This window comes from Sphaeramia orbicularis, chromosome 8 (assembly GCF_902148855.1).
Source record: "Sphaeramia orbicularis chromosome 8, fSphaOr1.1, whole genome shotgun sequence".
Classification (NCBI taxonomy): domain Eukaryota; kingdom Metazoa; phylum Chordata; class Actinopteri; order Kurtiformes; family Apogonidae; genus Sphaeramia; species Sphaeramia orbicularis.
In genome coordinates this window covers 55,314,125-55,336,665 of record NC_043964.1, presented here as the reverse complement: position 1 = coordinate 55,336,665, position 22,541 = coordinate 55,314,125, and the positions used below count along the sequence as shown (strand labels likewise).

The 22,541-nt window shown below is 43.3% G+C and overlaps 1 pseudogene; it reads left to right on the top strand.

The window, feature by feature from the left end:
- Nucleotides 1–22,541, top strand: part of LOC115423523 (retinoic acid receptor alpha-B-like) — a 45,678-nt pseudogene that overhangs the window by 13,440 nt on the left and 9,697 nt on the right.

Genomic DNA, 22,541 nt, shown 5'->3' with positions numbered 1-22,541 from the left:
TATAGATATAGACACACATACATATACACACACACACACGAAAAAGAGGTCAGAGGTAGAGAGAGGAGATGGAGGAGAAGGTTGAAGGAGGAGGAAGGAGAAGAGGAGGAAGAGTTAGTGAACAGAGAGGAGAGAGGAGGTGGAGGAGGAAGACAAGGAGGAGGTAGAGTTAGTGTATCAGTGAGAAGAACAACACAAACAGGAGAGAGAGGAAGAGGAGGAGGAGGAGGAGGATCAGTGTCTTCATATCTGTGTCAGAGTAAACCAGTAGAAGTGGAGGAGGTGAATCTGCTCCTGCTGGACTGTCTGGTATGACTGTTAGAGGAGGAGGAGGGAGAGGAGGAGGAGGAGAAGGAGGGGGAGGAGGAGGAGGGTGTGAGTGTGTTGGTTTAGAGGGTTAGATCAGGCTGGACGACAGGACAGTGTCCCTGAATCTGAAAAATTCCAATAAAACCACCTCAGGGACACTGGATGGACAGACAGGAGAGACAGGACAGACAGGATGGACAGGACAGACATGGACAGACAGGACAGACAGGATGGACAGGACAGACATGGACAGACAGGAGAGACAGGACAGACATGGACAGACAGGATGGACAAGGACAGACATGGACAGACAGGAGAGACAGGATGGACAGGACAGACAGGAGAGACAGGACAGACAGGACAGACATGGACAGACAGGACAGACAGGAGAGACAGGACAGACATGGACAGACAGGACAGACAGGATGGACAGGACAGACAGGACAGACAGGACAGACATGGACAGACAGGACAGACAGGATGGACAGGACAGACAGGAGAGACAGGACAGGACAGGATCAGACAGGAGAGACAGGACAGACATGGACAGACAGGACAGACAGGGAGAGACAGGACATACATGGACAGACAGGACAGACAGGATGGACAGGACAGACAGGAGAGACAGGACAGACAGGACAGACAGGAGAGACAGGACAGACATGGACAGACAGGACAGACAGGACAGACAGGACAGACATGGCAGACAGGACAGACAGTGAGAGACAGGACAGACATGGACAGACAGGAGAGACAGGACAGACAGGACAGACATGGACAGACAGGACAGACAGGAGAGACAGGACAGACATGGGACAGACAGGGACAGACAGGACAGACAGGACAGACAGAGAGACAGGGACAGACAGGACAGACATGGACAGACAGGACAGACATGGACAGACAGGACAGACAGGAGAGACAGGACGGACAGGACAGACATGGACAGACAGGACAGACAGGACAGACAGGACAGACAGGAGAGAGACAGGACAGACATGGACAGACAGGACAGACATGGACAGACAGGAGAGACAGGACGGACAGGATGGACAGGACAGACATGGACAGACAGGAGAGAAGAGACAGGACAGACATGGACAGACAGGACAGACATGGACAGACAATGACAGACAGGAGAGACAGGACAGACAGGATGGACAGGACAGACATGGACAGACAGGAGAGACAGGATGGACAGGATGGACAGGACAGACAGGAGAGACAGGACAGACATGGACAGACAGGACAGACAGGACAGACATGGACAGACAGGACAGACAGGATGGACAGGACAGACAGGAGAGACAGGACAGACAGGATGGACAGGACAGACAGGAGAGACAGGACAGACATGGACAGACAGGACAGACAGGAGAGACAGGACAGACCATGGACAGACAGGACAGACAGGATGGACAGGACAGACAGGACAGACAGGACAGACATGGACAGACAGGAGAGACAGGACAGACAGGACAGAACAGGACAGACAGGACAGACAGGAGAGACAGGACAGACATGGACAGACAGGACAGACAGGAGAGACAGGACAGACAGGAGAGACAGGACAGACAGGACAGACATGGACAGACATGGACAGACAGGACAGACAGGAGAGACAGGACGGACAGGACAGACATGGACAGACAGGAGAGACAGGACAGACAGGACAGACAGGAGAGACAGGACAGACAGGAGAGACGGAAGAGACAGGACAGACATGGACAGACAGGAGAGACAGGACAGACATGGACAGACAGGACAGACATGGACAGACATGGACAGACAGGAGAGACAGGACGGACAGGACAGACAGGAGAGACAGGACAGACAGGAGAGACAGGACAGACAGGAGAGACAGGACAGACATGGACAGACAGGAGAGACAGGACAGACAGGAGAGACAGGACAGACATGGACAGACAGGAGAGACAGGACAGACATGGACAGACAGGACAGACATGGACAGACAGGAGAGACAGGACAGACATGGACAGACAGGACACATGGACAGACATGGACAGACAGGAGAGACAGGACGGACAGGACAGACATGGAGGACAGACATGGAGGACAGACATGGACAGACATGGACAGACAGGAGAGACAGGACAGACAGGAGAGACAGGACAGACAGGATGGACAGGACAGACATGGACAGACAGGAGAGACAGGACAGACAGGACAGACAGGAGAGACAGGACAGACATGGACAGACAGGAGAGACAGGACAGACAGGACAGACAGGAGAGACAGGACAGACATGGACAGACAGGAGAGACAGGACAGACATGGACAGACATGGACAGACAGGATGGACAGGACAGACAGGAGAGACAGGACAGACAGGACAGACGGACCAGGACAGACATGGACAGGACAGGACAGACAGGAGAGACAGGACAGACATGGACAGACAGGAGAGACAGGACAGACATGGGACAGACAGGAGAGACAGGACAGACAGGACCAGACATGGACAGACAGGACAGACCGGACAGGAGAGACAGGACAGACAGGACAGACAGGACAGACAGGAGAGACAGGACAGACATGGACAGACAGGAGAGACAGGACAGACAGGACAGACATGGACAGACAGGAGAGACAGGACAGACAGACAGACAGTGAGAGACAGGACAGACATGGACAGACAGGAGAGACAGGACAGACCTGGACAGAACGGACAGACAAGACAGACAGGACAGACATGGACAGACATGGACAGACAGGAGAGACAGGACAGACATGGACAGACAGGAGAGACAGGACAGACATGGACAGACAGGACAGACATGGACAGACAGGAGAGACAGGACGGACAGGACAGACATGGACAGACAGGACAGACAAGACAGACAAGACAGACAGGACAGACATGGACAGACATGGACAGACAGGACAGACATGGACAGACAGGAGAGACAGGACGGACAGGACAGACATGGACAGACAGGAGAGACAGGACAGACAATGACAGACAGGACAGACATGACAGACATGGACAGACAGGACAGACATGGACAGACAGGAGAGACAGGACGACAGGAAAGACATGGACGGACAGGAGAGACAGGACAGACATGGACAGACAATGACAGACAGGGCAGGACATGGACAGACATTGACAGACAGGACAGACAATGACAGACAGGACAGACATGTACAGACAGGACAGACATGGACAGACAATGACAGACAGGGACAGACCTGGACAGACAGGACAGGACAATGACAGACAGGACAGACAGGACAGACAATTGACAGACAGGACAGACATGGACAGACAGGACAGACAATGACAGACAGGACAGACAGGACAGACAATGACAGACAGGACAGACATGGACAGACAGGACAGACAATGACAGACATGGGTGTTCTGGTTTCTTTGCTGTAGAGGGTCAGGGCTGGGACATCTGGAAAAAAGATCACATGACCATGATCTGTTGAGGTAGAATTTTCATATTTTATGGAGTATTTTCAGTTTTCCTGAGGCGTGTCCTGAAGTCTCAGGCTGTTGTGATGACTGTTTGTTTTGTTGGATTATTTGGGAGGAACATGAATGAAACCAACAGGATCAGTTCTGAAGTAAACTGGTCTGTGGGTGTTTTACTGAACCTGTTTTACACTGTGTTCATCTGACTGTGGAGGTCAGAGGTCACAGAGGAGGAGTCACACTCACATACATACTGGAATTATTGGACTGATGTATGTAGATGGAATTACTGTAATTATTCACTGTCCGAAGTCATCCTTTCATTCGTCATCCTTTAATCAGTCATCATTTCCAAAACCTTCCACATAACTGCATCCAACAAACAGATGCTGAAGAAACACCAGAAACTCCTATTATTATTATTATTATTATTATTATTATTATTATTATTATTATTATTATTATTATTTTCATATTTCACACACGTTCTTTGCATGTGCTTTTGTCTCAATTTTTGCTTTTTTTTTTTTTTTTTTTACAAATTTTGAAAAGTTTTTAAAAAGAAAGTTAAGACTAAATGAATCTCTGAGTGGGCGGGGCATCAGTGAGGAGGCGGGGCAGGGGTATTAGTAAGCTCCACCTACTTTTTTCCACTTGTTTAGATAACGTTACATGATATTTTCTTAAAAAGAGGCCATCAGCTGAAGAAGATTATACTTTGAAATGAATAACACTAAGTAGGTTCTTGTATTTGCTTGTATTTATTTATTTTATTTTAATTTTATTTATGTATATATTAAAGATTTTAATAAGCACTGAAATAAAGATGGAGGACCCGGGCCACAGAGACTATGGATGTATGTAATATTGTTTGGAATAAAATTCTTATATTATCAGAACAAAAAAATCCAAATAAAGTTGAACATTTTTAGAGGATAATAATTCTTAATATTTTCAGAAATGAATTGTAGCGTTCCAAGAAAAAGTCCAAATATTGATGAGGAAAAGGGGTTTTTTGATCAGAGTTATGGAATTCCCCAGCTGACCCAAACGCAGCAGCTGTTTGTCTTACGGAGCAGACTTCCTGTTTACTGGTTTCTTAAACGTCACTAATGATGAGTTCAGTGTTTCTGTAGCTCAGTCGTTCAGGAACATCATTCAGCGTCAGAAACACAACCTAATCCAGCGAATGTGAAGTATGTGTGTGATCATGGATGTGCTGCTGACCTGTTGTTGCATGTGTGGTCCCTCCTGCAGCCATAGAAACAGAAAGCACCAGTTCTGGAGAGGACCTGCTGGTGCCCAGCCCCCCCTCCCCTCCACCCCCTCCTCGCATCTACAAGCCCTGCTTTGTGTGTCAGGACAAGTCTTCAGGATATCACTATGGAGTCAGCGCCTGTGAGGGCTGCAAGGTACACACACACACACACACACACACACACAAACACACACACAACAGACACACACACACACGCACACACCAACAGACACACACACACACGCACAACAACAGACACACACACACAGACACACACACGCACACACACACAGACACACACACGCACACACACACACACACACACACAACAGACACACACACAACAGACACAACACACACACGCACACAACAGACACACACAACAGACACACACACAACACACAGCACACACAACAGACACACACACGCACACACACACCACACACACACACACAAACACACACACAACAGACACACACACACACACACACACACAACAGACACACACACACACGCACACACAACAGACACACACACACAACAGACACACACACACACACACACACACACACAACAGACACACCAACAGACACACACACACACACAAACACAACAGACACACACACACACACACAACAGACACACACACACACAACAGACACACACAACAGACACACACACACACACAACAGACACACACACACAAACACACACACAACAGACACACACACACACACACACAACAGACACACACACACCACACAGACACACACACACACACAAACACACACACAACAGACACACACACAAAACAGACACACACACACAACAGACACACACACACACATACACACACACCACACACAAACACACACACAACAGACACACACAACAGACACAACACACACACACAACAACAGACACACACACACACACACACATACACACACACACACACACACACAACAGACACACCACACATACACACAAACACACACACACATCCACACACAACAGAACACACACACACACAACAGACACACACACACATACACAACAGACCCACACACACAACAACAGACACCACACACACCACAGACACAACACACACACACACACACAACAGACACACAACAGACACACACACACACACACAAAACAGACACACACACACAAAAGACACACACAACACGCATACACACACACACAAAACACACACACAACAGACACACACACACAACAGACACACACACACGCAACAGACACACACACACACACAACACACACACACACAACAGACACCACACACAACAGACACACACACACACAACAGACACAACACACACAACAGATACACACACACACACAACAGACACACACAACACACACAACAGACACAACACACACAACAGATACACACACACACCCACACACAACAGACCCACACACACACACAGACACACACACACATACACACACAACACACAGGCACAACACACACAGCACACACAACAGACACGCAACACACACACACACATACACACACACACAACAGACACACACACACACACACACACACACACAACACACAGGCACAACACACACAGCACACACAACAGACACGCAACACACACACACTCACACACACACACACACACACACACAGACATACACACATACACAACACACACAACACACAGACATAAAACACACACACACACACAACAGACACACACACACACACCACACACACACATATACACACACAACACAGGCACAACACACACAGCACACACAACAGACACGCAACACACACACACATACACACACACACACAACAGACACACACACACACACAGACATACACACAACACACACACAACACACATACACACATACAATTCAATTCAATTCAACTTTATTTGTATAGCCCAATATCACAACAGGTTATCTCAAAGGGCTTTACAGAGTCAGTTGGAGTAAACAACAGTCAAATGAACAGCAAGAAAATGAGTAGTGTCCAGGGCATCCCCCGTCCTTAGACCCTCCTTCTCGGCAAGGAAAAACTCAAAACCCAGTGGGAAAAGGGAGAAACCTCGGGGAGAACCACAGTGAAGGAGAGATCCACTCCCATGGACGGACAGGCTATAGATGCACCAGGACTGATGGACGTCCATTTGCAGATGTAGTTCTAGTCTACAAGGATGCAGTAGGGTGGACACATGGGGGGTCCATCCCGCTGGATGAGACAGGCAGGGGCGAGGAGGCCCATCCACAGTGGTGAGGCCGAGGACGTCCATCCAGACAGGTGGGGGAGGGGGTCAGGACACAGGCATACACAACACACAGACACAAAACACACACACACACACACAACAGACTCACATTAATATTATTACACTGACTGGAGCAGCACAATGACAATAAAGGCTATTCTATTTGTTTTTATTGTATTTGTTTCTATTGTATTTGTTTCTATTGTATTTGTTTCTGTTCTATTTGTTTCTATTCTATTTGTTTTTATTGTATTTGTTTCTATTGTATTTGTTTCTATTGTATTTGTTTCTATTGTATTCTGTTCTGTTATTTAGTTTTATTCTATTTTGTGTGTGTGTGTGTGTGTGTGTGTGTTAGACCATGTTGAGCTGCTCATACTGAACGTACACATGATGAACTAGAAGCACTCAGAGAGCACAGACCTCCTCCAAGACAGATCTGCCCCCCCCCCCCCCATCACCACCAAAACGTTAATCCTTTGTTCCTCGTGCCAGTGTTTACATTTGTTTCTTTCACCAAGGAGCTTATGTTTCTGCCGGCGTTGGTTTGTCTGTCTGTCCATGTGCAGGATAACGCAAAAAGTTATGGACGGATTTGGATGAAATTTTCAGGAAATGTTGATACTGGCACAAGGAAGAAATGATTAAATTTTGGTGGTGATCGGGGGTGGGGTGGGGGTGGTGGAGGGGGGAGATCTACCTTGGTGGAGGTCTGCGCTCTCTGAGTGCTTCTAGTTGAAAATTTCATCCAAATCCGTCCTTAACTTTTTGAGTTCCTTGGCAGAGGTTCTGCACTGGTCCATGTCTGTGGTGTTTGTTCTACATGTGGGACTACCATTCACTTTTTCAAGATTCAAAGTGTTTTATTGTCATGTGTTCAGTAAATAAACAGGTTTCTCTATACAATGAAAATCTGACTTTTCCATCCAGAATTTAAGATGGATAAAAATAGAATAATTAACTAGAAATTACATCAAATAAAACAATGTGACATTTAAGAAAAGCATAAAAAAGAAAATGACAATAAAAATATAAAAAAAAACTACATGCACTACAATCTATCTATCTATCTATCTATCTATCTATCTATCTATCTATCTATCTATCTATCTATCTATCTATCTATCTATCTATCTATCTATCTATCTATCTATCTATCTATCTATCTATCTGTTATAGATCTATCTATTATAGATACACTTCCAGTTGCAGACACTTCCCATCCCGGTCGTCACACTTCACTCTTCTGCCTTCATGGAAACGATACAGGCCAATCAGAACACATACCACCAGATTCATTAACAGTTTTTTCCCCAAAGCCATCCACCATCTAAACCACCGACTCACACCACAGACACCAGCACTTTAAAAATCCAAGCAAGAGGACTTTTATACGGATGCACTTTTTATAAAGTACTTTAATTATATAGTTGCACTTCTATACAGAAGCACTTTTTATACAGTTGCACTTTTATACAGAAATATTTTAATAATGATGTGTTTGTTGTGCTTGATGAATGTATTTATGTGTGGGAAGAGTGTAGTTGGAATGTTATTTGTGTTTCTTTTATATGGAGGCCAAGTGCAATGTCGTATTCACTGTGCAATAACAATAAAGCTTCTATCCTCTATCTATCTATTATAGATCTGTCTATTACAGATCTATCTATCTTTTGTAGATCTATCTGTTATAGATCTATGTATCTGTATAAATCCTGTGAATCACAGACATACAGCAGATGATGCAGATGGTCGTGTATCGTAGCTCAGTGCAGAGGTCGTGACCTTTACACCTGCCATCGCTCTGTAAGCCTCTGGTCTAATCCCACACACACACACACACACACACACACACACACACACACACACACACACACACATGTCAGTAGTGTGTGCTGTGATATCAGGGCTGTTCATGGGCTGTTGTTGAGCTGCTGCTGGGACACTCATCACTCCTCGACCAAAACAAAGGATTAAACATGAAAGCAGCTCATCCTGTTCTGGACTCTGGAGGTCTGGGTCAAGGTTGGACCGGTTCTGACCCAACTAACAGACTGTTCTCTTCCTGTCACAGACCCAGAACCAGAACTAAACCTGTTCCAGAGTGTCACTGCTGTGTCCTAGTTCAACAAAAACATCTACAAAGCATAATGTCTGACACAAACGGAACAGAAACGTTATCGTCCCATCATCTTCATCATTACCTCAGTCATACACAAATGGACAAAAGTACAAGAGAAGAAGAGTTTTAAAAGAAACATGTGTGTGTATGTGTGGACACAGCAGGAAACCACATCAGCTTAGAATTTAGTAGCAGATAGAGGAGGAATATAGAAGAATAATGAATATATCTGTAAATCAACACCAGATTAAGGTTTTTTCATCATGTTTATGGAATGACTTCTCGTGTCATGTCGCAATAATAAATAAACAAATCATCACATTTGTGATTTAATGGAAAAACCGACATGATGCACTTCTGTTTTTTCGACTTTTAGCAAATATGGGTAATATTTTGCACAGATGGAAAAGTGATTAGTACTTGCGACTAGTAGTTGCTTTTCCATTGACCCTCAAGTTGAATGAAAATAACTTGTGCATAAAAATTTGTCTAATGGAAAAACGACCATTTCCCCAAAACTCTCATTTGTCATTGAAAAGTTTTTGCACTTGCCAGACGTGGTTTTTCAGGCGTAGCGAAACTGGTATATCGTGCAAAACTGTAATGGAAAGACCTTTTTCCGCAACTACAGTCACATGAATAAAAAAAAAAAAAAAAAAGATGTTGACAGACATTAGAACAAAAGAAGAAGAGTTGAACCCAAACGTGTGTGTGTATGTGTGGACACAGCAGGAAACCACATCAGTTTAGAATTTAGTAGCAGATAGAAGAGGAACCAGCGTTCTAGATTCAAAATGACACAGATTTACCTCCGCCAAGGAGGTGATGTTTTCATTGGGGTTTGTTTGTTTGTTTGTTTGTTTGTTTGTTTGTTTGTTTGTTTGTTTGTCTGTTAGCAAGATAACTCAAAAACTTATGGATGGACTTTGATTAAATTTTCATCAAATGTTGATACTGGCACAAGGAACACATGTCTGCAGTTAAATCTATCCCTACAGAAGGAATTACAATCTGTGACTGAATGGATAAGGAACAATGAGCTGGTTCTTAATGTATGAAAAACAAACAGTTTTATATTTGGCTCAAGTCATTCTCTACAGCAGGGGTGTCAAACTCATTCTGGTTCAGGGGCCACATTCAACTACATTTGATCTGAAGTGGGCTGGACCAGTAAAATTTATATCTTATTATGTTATTATTTGTCAACTCCAAACTTTTCTCCATGTTTTAGAATGAAAAAAGTAAATTTACAGTATGAAAAGGTTTACATCTACAAACTATCCTTTCGAAAGATGTGAATAACATGAACAAACTGAAAAAATAAGTGTAATTTTAACACTATTCTGCTTCAGTTTATCATTTCCACATGTACATTATAACTTACGGATCACAGTGGATCTACAAACACACAAAACGTTTAATAACAGACAGAATCTTGTTAAAATATTACATACTTCTCTTAAGACATTTCAGGTTGTTCATATTTTTTCAGGTTATTCACATTTTTTGTGAAATTAATCTTCGTTTTAGTGTAAATACATGAAAATATTTACATTTACAAAGAGAAAAAATTGGAGTTGTCATTATTTCTATGTTATTATGGTAGTATTTGACTGGTCCTGCCCACTGGAGATTGAATTGTTCTGAATGTGGAACCTGAAATAAAAGGACTGATAATACCTTAGTGTAATTTTTGCATTTTTGCACAAGTTCAAAAGCCTTGACTTTGGAATTTTTGCACTTTGCAAATTCATCCCAAGGGCCGGACTGGACCCTTTGGCGGGCCGGATTTGGCCCCCGGGCCGCATGTTTGACACCTGTGAGCTGCAGCATCAACCTGAATTGAATCTCATCATAAATAAAATATCTGTGAAACAAGTTCAAGACACAAAATTACTGGGAGTTATGTCAGATAACAAATAGTCTTGGACTAAACAGATTGATAATATGACGACCAAGATGGGGAATAAAGTTTGTGTGGTCGAAAGGTGTGCAGCTTTTATGTCACCTAGTTGAATTAAACTGGTGATTCAGTCCTTAGTGCTGTCAGTCTTGGAGTACTGTCCAGCAGTCTGGTCAAATGCACGACACTAGAAAATATTAAAAAGTTGCAAATTGCACAAAATAGAGCCGTTCGCACCACGCTACAGTGTGGCTACACAACAAATGTTACTGTGATGCAGAACCACTGGAACTGACTATCTGTTAAAAAAAGATGACTTTATTCACTACTGGTTTTCTTTAGAAATATTACTAGAACAAAAAAACATCCATCTTGTACAAAAATGTTTGTTTTAGTTCAGATAGACATAGCTATGCAACCAGGCAGGCAACCAGAGGTAATTTTACACAGACCCAAATGAAGAACAAATGCAATGAAATGAATGTTAATAAACAGAGGAATGGAAGAATGGAACAAACTACAGGAACACATCACACAAGAAAAGTGGAAAAGGAAATTCAAGAAGTTAGTCAAGAAACATCTATTGACCATAAATGTCTGATACCTGGGTTAACTGACTATATGCATGTATATACTATACCACTGACCTAAAGGAGCTGTCCTGTCTGTACTTTTGTCTGATGTTTATTTTTTTGTATGTTATGTAGTTTGTGAAAATAGTTTTGTGTGATTATATTGTATGTTATTCACACTGACAAGTTGTAAAAAGTATTTTAAGGACCCCAGGAAGAATAACTGCAGCTATGGTACAGCTAATGGGGATCCGAAAGAAAGAAAGAAAGGAAGAAAGAAAGAAAGAAAGAAAGAAAAATGATTAAATTTTGGTGGTGATTGTGTGTGTGTGTGTGGGGGGGGCTCTCCTAGTGCTTTTCTAATTACATTCATGTTTATGGAATGACTTGCGATGATAAACAAATGATCACATTTGTGATGTAATGCAAAAACCAACATTACACATTTCTGTTTTTTTCAACATTTAGTTTAATGTCAGTAAAGTTTTACGCAGATGTCCGATGGAAAAGACGCTTGTGTGGTTTGTTGAGCTTTTGTTTAGGGTTAGGGTTTCTGCAGTGGTTCCCAACCTTTTTTGGCTCATGACCCCATGTTAACATCACACATTTCTGGCGACCTCACACATTCAAAACGGAGACTTTTTTTTTTTTTGCTAAAATCAATTTGTTTTTGACCATGTAATAGTTTGCTATACTATGTTGCAAATAAAAGTTAATTTTAGAGGACATTTAGTCTGTATAATGTCTATTATTATGGACAGAAGCAGCAAATCCAGGTGTAGATTACTGCACAAAGGGAGAATGTGCTTTTCCTCGGTCAGGATCTGTCCAGTCAGTCCAGCTGTGATTTACAAGGAGGACAGTTAATACTGAACAAACAAGAACTGAAACTATGAATTATGAAAGAGCTGCAGCATCTGAAACTGACCACAATGAACATTTGACACAGAAACAGAACCACAGAGCTTCAGTTTCACAACCACAGTTTGTCATGTCTTTAATGTATTGTGATTGTCTCTTTCAAGTTTTTTTTTATTTTATTTTTTAGCAATCACTAGAAATTTCAGGCGACCCCATTTGAAGTTCCGACCCCAAGGTTGAAAAACACTGGGTTACTGTAACCCTGGTAACCCCTGTAACCCTGGTAACCCCGGTAACCCCGGTAACCCCGGTAACCCCTGTAACCCTGGTAACCCCTGTAACCCCGGTAACCCCTGTAACCCCGGTAACCCCTGTAACCCTGGTAACCCCTGTAACCCCGGTAACCCAGCTAACCCTGGTTGTCCTTTCTCGTCCTGTCTCTGTTTGTCTCAGGGCTTCTTTCGGAGGAGCATCCAGAAAAACATGGTGTACACATGTCACAGGGACAAAGTGTGTGTCATAAACAAGGTGACGAGGAACCGCTGCCAGTCCTGTCGGCTGCAGAAATGCCTCGACGTGGGCATGTCCAAAGAGCGTGAGTACACTGAGTGTGTGTGTGTGTGTGTGTAAGTAATGAATGAAGTAAGTAACGACACAACCAGGCGTTCATCAGCAGAACAGAGCCCAGTCAGAACTAAAACACATCAAGCAGAATGAATAACACAGGTAACACCCTGTCACTGTGCATTTCATCTGACTGAACCTGGACTCTTGTCTCCCCCTGGTGGTGGTTTAGTGGTAACACATGACCCACACACTGCTCACTTGGCCTGCATACATTACTCTATTACTTTGTGTTTCAGTTACACCATGGAACATTTTCTTAGCATTTTATTTCCTTGGTACAGTAACATCAAGTATTTATTCATTTATTTATTATTTATTTACTCACTTACTTACTTATTTATTATTTCTTTTTAACCCATATAGACCCAGTGCTACTTTTGTGGCAGTTCCAAAATATTTCTTTTCTCAATGTTTATTTATTTCAGCCCATAACAGACCGAAAGGGGAGATGATGCCAAATGTAAACAATAAAACATGGTTATGTCAGATAAATTTAACCTTATTAAACTAAAGTGTTCACTAGTTACGCATGGTCCTACTCTTAAAATAACAAACACAAGCTTGTTCCTTTGCTGGGATATGATGAGATGGTTTTAATATGGTTTTATTTGATAATGGTTAAATTAAGTGTCGTATTCATGCAGTATCTTATTAAGACGACTAAGGCTTCGTTCAGACCGTAAGCGAATGTGGCCCAAATCTGATTTTTATACCCATATATGACCTGGATCTGATCTGGTACAGACAGTCTGAACAGCACTAATCTGACCCGCACCACTTTCATATGTGGTCCTAAATCTGACCCGGACCACTGTCGTATGTGGTCCTAAATCTGACCCGCACCACTGTCGTATGTGGTCCTAAATCTGACCCGGACCGCTTTCGTATGTGGTCCTAAATCTGACCCGGACCACTTTCGTATGTGGTCCTAATTCTGACCCAGATCACTTTTGTATGTGGTCCTAATTCTGACCCAGATCACTTTCATATGTGGTCCTAATTCTGACCCAGATCATTTTCTAATGTGGTCCTAATTCTGACCCAGACCACTTTTGTATGTGGTCCTAAATCTGACCCAGACCACTTTTGTATGTGGTCCTAAATCTGACCCACATCACTTTCATATGTGGTCCTAAATCTGACCCAGACCACTTTCATATGTGGTCCTGAATCTGACCCGGACCACTTCGTATGTGGTCCTAATTCTGACCCAGATCACTTTTGTATGTGGTCCTAATTCTGACCCAGATCACTTTCATATGTGGTCCTAAATCTGACCCACATCACTTTCATATGTGGTCCTAAATCTGACCCGGACCGCTTTCGTATGTGGTCCTAAATCTGACCCGGACCACTTTCGTATGTGGTCCTAATTCTGACCCAGATCACTTTTGTATGTGGTCCTAATTCTGACCCAGATCACTTTCATATGTGGTCCTAATTCTGACCCAGATCATTTTCTAATGTGGTCCTAATTCTGACCCAGACCACTTTTGTATGTGTCCTAAATCTGACCCAGACCACTTTTGTATGTGGTCCTAAATCTGACCCACATCACTTTCATATGTGGTCCTAAATCTGACCCAGACCACTTTCATATGTGGTCCTGAATCTAATACGTATGTAGTATTTTCCAATGCGGCTTCAGTCTGAACGGCCAGGTCACATTTATCTGATCTTTATGTCATTGAAATGCGACAACAATTCTGCGTCCCAGGAGGAGGAGCGGAGGAAAAACATACAGTGTGTGTGTATATATATATATATATATATATATATATATATATATATATATATATATATATATATATACATACACACACACACACATATATAAGGTGCCATCTTTAATGCACATTTGTACGTTTGATGTTGACATAATGTTTAATATATTCACATTTTACCACAGAAAGTACATTGTACGTCTTATTTTATTAGTTTTTTTGTTTTGTTTTTTTGTTTCAGCAGACAGCATGGTTACATTATTTTTTGTTAGTGTAGAAGTAGTTTTTGAACATTTTGAGCCCATTTCAACAATACCGCGACAATAATAGTAACCGTGATAATTTAGGTCACAATAACCGTGATATGAAATTTTCATATCGTTACATCCCTACTGTAAACACAGTGTGTGTCTGCGTGGTCTGGTCTTCCATCAGGACCTCTTTAGTCCATGTGGGTCACTTCAGGACCTCTTTACTGCAAGTGGGTCACTTCAGGACCTCTTTAGTGCATGTGGGTCACTTCAGGTTCTCTTTAGTCCATGTGGGTCACTTCAGGACCTCTTTAGTGCATGTGGGTCACTTCAGGACCTCTTTAGTGCATGTGGGTCACTTCAGGTTCTCTTTAGTGCATGTGGGTCACTTCAGGACCTCTTTAGTGCATGTGGGTCACTTCAGGACCTCTTTACTGCATGTGGGTCACTTCAGGTTCTCTTTAGTGCATGTGGGTCACTTCAGGACCTCTTTAGTGCATGTGGATCACTTCAGGTTCTCTTTAGTGCATGTGGGTCACTTCAGGTTCTCTTTAGTGCATGTGGGTCACTTCAGGGTCACATTCAGGTCAGACTCAAAACTGACAGAAGTCGCATTTGATGTGGAATAAGAACCAATGCAGAAAAAAAATCAGATTTCGCCCAAAAATCGGACTTGTTCATTAGACCTGCTGTGAACGTAGTCTTAGATGTTCTCTGACCTTCTGAAGCGCTTATCCTCCAGAGGGACAACGAACAGAGAGTTTAATTTAATGAACTTATCTTTAGAAACTGTCCGACTCTTTGCAGAAACATCTCTTCATGTTCACTTTGCTTTAAACACTAAAGTAGAAGTTCAGTGTGTGTTCTGAAACCACGGCTGCTGTGGGACCTCACATGTTCAATGACAGATTCTAATGCAGCGGTTTTGTCCTGGACTGACAGTTGTCCGCAATGACAGAACCAAGAAGAAGAAGGAGGAGAAGAGGCCGCTGGAGGCGGAGCTTTACGTTCTGTCAGCGGACACAGAGGAGATGATTGACAGAGTCCGACGAGCTCATCAGGACACGTTTCCTTCACTGTGTCAGCTGGGAAAATACACCACGGTACACACAAGGACACACACACATATGAACACACACACACATATGAACACACACACATGAACACACACACATGAACACACACACACACACACATATGAACACACACACATGAACACACACACACATATGAACACACACACATGAACACACACACACACACACACACACACATGAACACACACACGAACACACACACATATGAACACACACACATGAACACACACACACACACACATATGAACACACACACATGAACACACATACAAACACACATGAACACATACATGAACACACACACACACACACACATGAACACACACACACACACATATGAACACACACACATGAACACACAATATGAACACACACACGAACACACACACACACATATGAACACACACACATGAACACACATACGAACACACATGAACACATACATGAACACACACACACATATGAACACACACACATGAACACACTTATGAACACACATGAACACATACATGAACACACACACACACACACATGAACACACACACACAAGGACACACACAAACACATACATGAACACACAGACACGAGGACACACACATGAACACATACATGAACACACACACACATATGAACACACACACACACGGACACATACATGAACACACACGACCACACATATGAACACACACATAAACACACACACACGAACACATACATGAACACACACATGAACACACATATGAACACACATGAACGCACACACACTTATGAACACAGACACGAACACACATGAACATACACACACGAACACGCATATGAACACACACACATATGAACACACACACACATGAACACACACACATGAACACACACGAAGACACACGCTGTGTTTAGGTCTTTAAGGGTTAAAGGTGGACGTTTGGGTCTTTAAGGGTTAAGGTGGACGTTTAGGTCTTTTAGGGTTAAAGGTGGACGTTTGGGTCTTTTAGGGTTAAAGGTGGACGTTTAGGTCTTTAAGGGTTAAAGGTGGACGTTTGGGTCTTTAAAGGGTTAAAGGTGGACGTTTAGGTCTTTAAGGGTTAAGGTGGACGTTTAGGTTCTTTAAGGGTTAAAGGTGGACGTTTGGTCTTTAGGGTTAAAGGTGGACGTTTGGGTCTTTAAGGGTTAAAGGTTGACGTTTAGGTCTTTTAGGGTTAAAGGTGGACGTTTGGGTCTTTTAGGGTTAAAGGTGGACGTTAGGTCTTTAAGGGTTAAAGGTGGACGTTTGGGTCTTTAGGGTTAAAGGTGGACGTTTAGGTCTTAAGGGTTAAAGGTGGACGTTTGGGTCTTTAAGGGTTAAAGGTGGACGTTTAGGTCTTTAAGGGTTAAAGGTGGACGTTTGGGTCTTTAAGGGTTAAAGGTGGACGTTAGGTCTTAAGGGTTAAAGGTGGACGTTTAGGTCTTTAAGGGTTAAAGGTGGACGTTTGGGTCTTTAAGGGTTAAAGGTGGACGTTTGGGTCTTTAAGGGTTAAAGGTGGACGTTTGGGTCTTTCAGGGTTAAAGGTGGACGTCTGGGTCTTTAAGGGTTAAAGGTGGACGTTTAGGTCTTTAAGGGTTAAAGGTGGACGTTTGGGTCTTTAAGGGTTAAAGGTGGACGTCTGGGTCTTTAAGGGTTAAAGGTGGATGTTTGGGTCTTTAAGGGTTAAAGGTGGATGTTTGGGTCTTTCAGGGTTAAAGGTGGACGTTTAGGTCTTTAAGGGTTAAAGGTGGATGTTGGGTCTTTAAGGGTTAAAGGTGGATGTTGGGTCTTTAAGGGTTAAAGGTGGATGTTTGGGTCTTTCAGGGTTAAAGGTGGACGTTTAGGTCTTTAAGGGTTAAAGGTGGATGTTTGGGGTCTTTAAGGGTTAAAGGTGGACGTCTGGGTCTTTAAGGGTTAAAGGTGGATGTTTGGGTCTTTAAGGGTTAAAGGTGGATGTTTGGGTCTTTAAGGGTTAAAGGTGGATGTTTGGGTCTTTAAGGGTTAAAGGTGGATGTTTGGGTCTTCAGGGTTAAAGGTGGATGTTTGGGTCTTTCAGGGTTAAAGGTGGACCTCTGGGTCTTTCAGGGTTAAAGGTGGACGTTTGGGTCTTTCAGGGTTAAAGGTGGACGTTTAGGTCTTTAAGGGTTAAAGGTAGATCTGGGTCTTTCAGGGTTAAAGGTGGATGTTTGGGTCTTTCAGGGTTAAAGGTGGACCTCTGGGTCTTTAAGGGTTAAAGGTGGATGTTTGGGTCTTTAAGGGTTAAAGGTGGATGTTTGGGTCTTTCAGGGTTAAAGGTGGACGTTTGGGTTTTTAAGGGTTAAAGGTGGACGTTTGGGTTTCTAAGGGTTAAAGGTGGATGTTTGGGTCTTTCAGGGTTAAAGGTGGACTCTGGGTCTTTAAGGGTTAAAGGTGGACGTCTCGGGTCTTTCAGGGTTAAAGGTGGACCTCTGGGTCCTTCTGTTTCTGGTCTCTTTTGCAGAATAACAGCTCGGAGCACCGTGTGGCTCTGGACGTCAGTCTGTGGGATAAGTTCAGTGAACTTGTCCACCAAATGCATCATAAAGACAGTGGAGTTCGCCAAACAGCTGCCTGCTTCACCACGCTGACCATCGCAGGATCAGATCACGCTGCTCAAAGCGCCCTGCCTCGACATTCTAGTGAGTTTAACCCTTGAAATACAATATTTACACTGAAGATACAACAATCATGGGGGTCTCGTAGTTCAGGTTCCACACACAGACCAATAGGATCGTACTGGTACAATAATAGCATCATCACTTATAAATAATAACTCTGTAATGCTATAATTTTAAGGTATAAGCACAGGTAAGGGTTTCCTGCCGGGTGTTTCCACCTGACGCACCACAGCGCCTGTGGGGGAGCTGCAGGTCATCAGCCGGGAGCCACCCTTCATTGGTGTTTCGCTCCATTATTCCTGGAACATCTCACGGTGGTGGAGCCGACAGTAGGGACGTCTCCCTACCCGCCCCCTGCAGCTCCCCCAGGACCCTCGTTTTCCCCACACCCATCCTTTCTTCTCATCCAGAGCCAAAAAGCCGCCCTCTCTGCCTCCTCTGCCAGCTCCTTGGAGGCCTTCTTCAGTTTGGCAGGGCCTAAGAATTCTACACATTCACTAAAGTTATGTGCCGTTGTACAGAGTGTTCCCAGAATATTTTCTAAGTCCAGACATGAAAAAAATTGGCCAGAATTTCCCCTGTATTTTGTCATTTCACTCATTCATAAAAGTTAATAGAACAAATACAAAATATCTGTGGAATCTTTACATTCATGACCTGAGATTTATTTTAGTAATGTTTGTGGAGAGAACAACAGTTTGCAGCGCAGATCTAGATGTATTGTGGGTAAATACCTGTTCTCTGCTTCTGTAGGAAACCGAACAGTGTCTGCTGGCCCCTGATGATCTCTTGCTTCCTCTTGGAAGACACTGTCTTACATAAACAATCCATTTATTCACAGTTTTACTCTCATCAGCACCATTTCCATTCCCGCCCTAACTGCACGCTCCAAGCAGACTTCTTTCATTTTTTTCTTTGACTAGTTCGTGTTAGAAAGCTACATGGAGCGCGCTCGGCTGTTTCTGGAGACTTCGAGTGCTTTGGGATCATGTGGTTCGCACTTCCAGCCAAAACAAAGATGGCGTCGTGTGGAGTAAAAGTTGAGAAGACAACGAATGAAAAATTGCAATTATTTCAACTTTTCAACTATGTCGTCTCTTTTTTTTAATAGATTAAAAAAAAGAAAAAATGAGCAAAAAATTATGTCGTCTCAAATCGGTAAGAGTATTTAATTTAGATTGTTAAAAAGTAACCTGTGGACAGGAGGGTGGCAGTCTGATTCCACAGGCCACAGACGCTCTTGGAACACTCTGGTTCTAGATCCACTGTGATCTGTAAGATTTAATGCACATGTATTTAAATGATAAGTTGTGACATAATGTTGTTTTTCACTGTGTCCTTCAGCTCTGGCTGATGCAGCTGACAGACTGAGCGCAGGAAATCGTGTTGTATGAGACGGCAGTTTATTGCATTCAGCGTGTTATACATATGCATTTTCATCCTTTCGTGTGTTATTTAATGCCATTTGATGGCGTGTCCATTAGGGGTGTAAGAAAATATCGGTTCTTCAATATATTGCGATATTTCATTTCACAATACTGTATCGATATTAAAAAGCACTGTATCGACATTTTTAGGTATTTAATCAAATGCAGATATTGTGGAGGTTCATTTTTGCTTTTTGTTTTTCTTTTATTTATTATTATTTCACAGTCTTTTATTCAATAATGTTCCTTCCTTTGATGGGATTGAACTCAAATCCTGTTCTGATGTTAGTTGTGAACTAATAGAATCTGAACATTTGAACAGGATCTGAAACTGGAATGTCCTGTAAAACAGAATTTCAGTTTGAACACCAGTTTGAACATTTTGTATATAGCATTAGATCCTGTTGGATCAAATAAAAATGGTTTTAGTATTTGTGGCAGATTCTGGTGTAATCAATTCTTCAAGGAAATAAATCATTTTTAAAAAAGACCAGCAAAAAAATTGCCTTTTAACAGTATCATGAATATCATGTTGTATCCATAGTATCGTTATTTGTATCGTATCGTCAGATTCTTGCCAATACTCAGCCCTAGTGTCAATGTGCTAGCCACTAATGGCTAATCACTAACCCTACCCACTAATGTGGCAACTGCTAATCGCTAACTGCTAACCCTAACCCTGATGTTGTTGATGTGAGCCTGTGCATTTGCGGTGTTCCCCAAGTGCTTCATCTGCATTTTCCAAACCGTACACCCTGAAGCTCATGTCATCCTCGGTCTTCCAATCACTGAAAACCAAAAGGAGTCCAAATCTTTGCCTTCCTCCTCCATCAGTTTCCTCTTTGTTTTGGTGTTTACCGTGCATGTGTATGTTCCAGAACCGGCTGCGTGATGACAGCAGGATGTCCTGCGTAAACAGAGGGCAGACTGCCGGCGGATTGGTTTTATTTTTTAAAATCGATTTTGGGACATTTTTAAATTGATTCTGAATCGTAGTAAATGAGAATCAAGAATCAATTTTTTGGGGTGACCATCGTTGTGTGGGTGCGTTAGCGACCACTGTTGGACATCACAGCAGTATAAATCACAGCCCCCTCACCACACTGTTCCTGTGTCAGGTCTCTGAGCGGGGGGGCATATTATCCGTCACCCCAATCACAAATTTGTCTTCGGGGGGGGGGGGGCAGCTGATAGTCAATTATAAGGTGAGGGGAACTCATTTCACTTTCTTACAGCCCCCCCCCCCCCCCCCCACAATGTTTTTGGGCATGGGGGGGGGGCACCCAGTGGGGGTCATGATGCCATTAGTGGGGCTTAGTTCAGTAAAGGTGGAGAAACCCTAATTTAGATTGTATGATGATTTAAATGTAGTTTTTGGTGCGAAAAAAAAAAAACCCCAAAGTTATATTTGTCATTTTTTTCTAAGTTATTTTACTTTTATTTTACTTTTCTGGCCCCGTTGAGATCAGATTGACCTTAAAGTGAAACCTGAACCAGAATCAGTTTGACCAGACCTGCTCCAAAATCTTGGTCTTGGGTGTTTTGTTGCCCAACGCTTTGAACTAAAATACATTTGTTTTTACACTGAATGAATGAAACTGAACAGTCTGGACCAAACATGGTGTCTGTGTGTGTGTGTGTGTGTGTCTGTGTGTGTGTGTGTGTGTGTGTGTGTATGTGTGTGTGTGTGTGTGTGTGTCTGTGTGTGTGTGTGTGTGTGTGTGTATGTGTGTGTGTGTGTGTGTTGTGTGTGCGTGCGGGTGTGTGTTCTTGTAGATTCTGCGGATCTGTACCCGGTACACTCCAGACCAGGACACCATGACCTTCTCTGACGGTCTGACCCTGAACCGGACCCAGATGCACAATGCCGGGTTCGGGCCCCTCACAGACCTGGTGTTCTCCTTCGCCAACCAGCTCCTCCCACTGGAGATGGACGACGCCGAGACGGGCTTACTGAGCGCCATCTGCCTGCTGTGTGGAGGTAGTGCGGCCAGCAGACCGTATGTACAACAGCCGTTTGAGCTGCTTCCACATCTGG